Raw genomic sequence first — 3101 nt, 5'->3', positions numbered from 1 at the left:
ACAGATGGTTGGATGGATGTGTGGATGGATGGATGGATGGATGGACAAATGGATGGATGGATGGGTGGATGGATGGGTGGACAGATGGATGGATGGATGGATGTGTGGATGGATGGGTGGACAGATGGATGGATGGATGGATGTGTGGATGGCAGGACAGATGGAGAGAGTCGAGAGATGGATGGATAGATGATAGATATGTGTTTACATCTGTGTATGTGTGTTTCTTTTACACTCTTGTGTATGTCCTCTGTCTCCCTCACTTTGTAGCTCCCTCTTTCTTCACCCATGTTTCTCTCTCCATCTCTCCTACTCCCTGAGTCTGTGCCTCCTCACCTCCACACCCTCCATGGCTCCCCAGAGCCCTCAGAATAAAGTCCCTGCCCCTGCTGCCTCTGCTGTCCCCTCCACCTTTTCCTGCGTCTCACCAGCATTGCTCTCACTGAACTGAACTCCTTGTTGCTCAAAAGCCAGGTGCTAGCTCTATCCCCTCCAGGCCTTTGAGTGGGCTGTTCCTCTCCACAGTATACACTTTATCTTTTTTCTTAAAGAAAAAAGAAAACTCCTACCCATCATTCCAGACCCACTTCCAGTGACTCCTCCTCCAAGAAATCTTCCAGCCTGCCCACACAGCAGAGGCCTTGCTTCCCCCCTGGGTTCCCGCAGCCCCTGTCTCTCCCTCAGACCCATTCTAACCACACAGAATTGGGGATGTCTCTAGTTCTATGTGCCCAAGACTGAGGTTCCTCCAGGACAGAGCCTGGGGCTGAATCTCTCCAAGCATCCCGAAGCAGTGTGCAAAAAGAAAGAAATGACCGAGGGCACCTGAGAGCAGGAAGGGCCTTGGCATCTACAGAGGCTGCCCAGAAGCTTGGTAAGGAGGGGCCTGCAGCCCTCTGATGCTGCTACAGGTCCCACTACCACGTATTCCAGGTGGGTACCTGTGGCATGGTGACAGATCAGGCAATGTCAGGATTGCAAAAAATGGTGAGAGCCCAGGCAGAACATAAGTCCCTGGGTGTAGATGACCACCAGCTGACTTATGACCCTCAAGCCCTGCTCCGTGGGGTGGGGGGGGGGGGGGGTGGGGGATGGGGAGAACTAGAAGGAAACAGGGGCTGTCACTTCCCCAGAAGCCACAGCATGTCCCCCTGTAGCCTCTACAGTGGACAGAGTGTCCAGAATCTGCCTGGATGGAGGGAATCTCTGCTTTCCTCCTGCTCCTTCACTCTGGGTACAGGAGGGTCCTGGAGGCCTCTCCATTCCCAAGGGCGCACCCCAGATCATAGGGAGAAGACATGCTTTCTGCGCACAGAGAGGCTGACCTTGGCTTGAGAAGTTAGATTCTTCTTCTCCTGGGAGTGGTTCCAACCTCAGCAATGTCCCCATGGAGGAGGTTTGTGGTCAGCACGGTGACCTCAGGATTTGTCCAGGGGCTCATTCCCACACCCTGTCATGTCCTGGCCAGTCTACACAGTCCCCAGTTCCCACACGGTGAAGGGTCTACAGACCTTCCAGCCCTGGCAGGCCCCAGCAGACAGACATGAGCTCTGCTCATCAGTCAGGAAGGCAGCTCCCACCTGTGAGCCCCTACTTCCTGCCTGGCTGTACACAGAGTATCCTGTCTGTCTGTCTGTCTTTCTGTCTATCTGTCTATCTCTTTCTATCTCCCCTGCACCTATGGACTCTCCCATCAGTCATGTCATTTACAAATTAAGAAACCAAGGCCACATCCCCCAAAAGGAGAAGTGGTTAGCTCCTGGGAAGGGGTTAGCTGCTGGGAAGACATCATCTCCAGTCCTCCATCCCTCCAGCATGCCTCATCCTGGCCTTACAAATATTCCCAGGTGCTCCAGACAGGTGAACAGAAGTCATTTTCACCTTTTTGACTGCCCCCTGATCCCCAAGGACCCTGAGACATTTGATGACTTTAGCCCAGAGAGGGAGGGTGATTCAGCTGAGGTCACACACACAGCAGGAGGGACTAGCAGAGAAAGAGTGACCCAGAGCAGTTTCCATGGCAAAGCCCTTAGAGGAAGACATAGGAGCTGTGATAACTTTATGACATTTCTGCTACTTCCAGGGCTTGCTGAGAAATTTCCAAGACCCAGAATTTTAGGCAACCTTCAGCACAATTTCGGGACATCTTATTCTGTAATAAGCTGGTCTGCAGGAGGGGAAGGGAGAAGCTGGACACCCATCCCTTTGGCATTGGATGACCAAGAGAGGCGATAGTAAGTTCACCCAACCTAGGACATGGCTTCCACCATGACATCATCAAACATTTATTGTTTCAACTGTATGTCAGCTCCTGAGCTGTGCATTATAGATATCATGGCTATCCCCCAGTGCTACTGTCTAGTGGGAGAGAGAAATAATACACTAATAATTGGACAATTAACTGTTTAAGCTTGAGCAGGACCAAGTCAGAGGTCAAGTTCTAGTGGGGGGAAATCAAGGGAGGCTTGGAGAAGTTACACTTGAGCTGAAGATTGGACAAAAAGGAGGGATCAACCCAGTGGCTACAGGAAGGGAAGCCCTTTCTGGCAAAGGAGCAGCATATGCAAATGCCCTGAGGTAGGAAGGGTTTGGCTTGTTGAGAAGAGAAAGCAGAAGCTTGGAGTATCTAGGGTATGCAGTGGGCCTGGCAACATTTAGTCTCTATGTTCAGAACGATGCGCAATCTCATACAATGGTTTTCAGCCAAGCAATGGTATTAACAAAAGCTAAACTTCAGAAAAATCTCTCCAGGGCTCAAGAGAGGAAGGGTGACAAGGGACAAGAGTGGTCATAAGGGGCACGAGCAGTCAGAGGGACGGCTTCCTGGAGAAAGATACCAGTGGATGTGGCGGGAGAAGTGGCAGGAGGCTGCAGAGAAGGGACAGACTGAGGAGAGGCTGTGGAGGCAGCACGTCTGGTCATGCTGAAGGACCTGACTGCAGGAGAGAACAGAGGGGGGCCGGGGGCCCCGAAGTGTGAGAAGTGAGTAAAAGAAGGATGGGCAAGACTGAGCGTGGGACAGCGCCAGGAAGGGACCCCGAGTTCCGACTCTGACTTGGTAGAATGAGATGCGTCGGAGACCCCACCTGAGAAAGGGAGGC

At 52.2% G+C, this 3101-nt stretch overlaps 1 protein-coding gene across 5 annotated transcripts in view; it reads right to left on the bottom strand.

Moving 5' to 3' along the window:
• Positions 1–3101, bottom strand: part of LOC132011116 (cytochrome P450 4F5-like) — a 19753-nt gene that overhangs the window by 14863 nt on the left and 1789 nt on the right. Inside the window, exon 1 of one of the 5 annotated variants that reach the window (XM_059389284.1) lies at positions 1326–1570. The exons of 3 other annotated variants lie outside the window; for them this stretch is intronic. The gene's annotated coding sequence lies outside the window, so the exon portion shown is untranslated. Of the gene's footprint in view, positions 1–825; positions 942–1325; positions 1571–3101 lie in introns of those variants that run through there. One more of the 5 variants, XM_059389283.1, reaches the window with a different exon arrangement.

This window comes from Mustela nigripes, chromosome 2 (genome assembly GCF_022355385.1).
Source record: "Mustela nigripes isolate SB6536 chromosome 2, MUSNIG.SB6536, whole genome shotgun sequence".
Classification (NCBI taxonomy): Eukaryota; Metazoa; Chordata; class Mammalia; order Carnivora; family Mustelidae; genus Mustela; species Mustela nigripes.
This window is presented reverse-complemented; position numbering and strand designations above follow the sequence as displayed.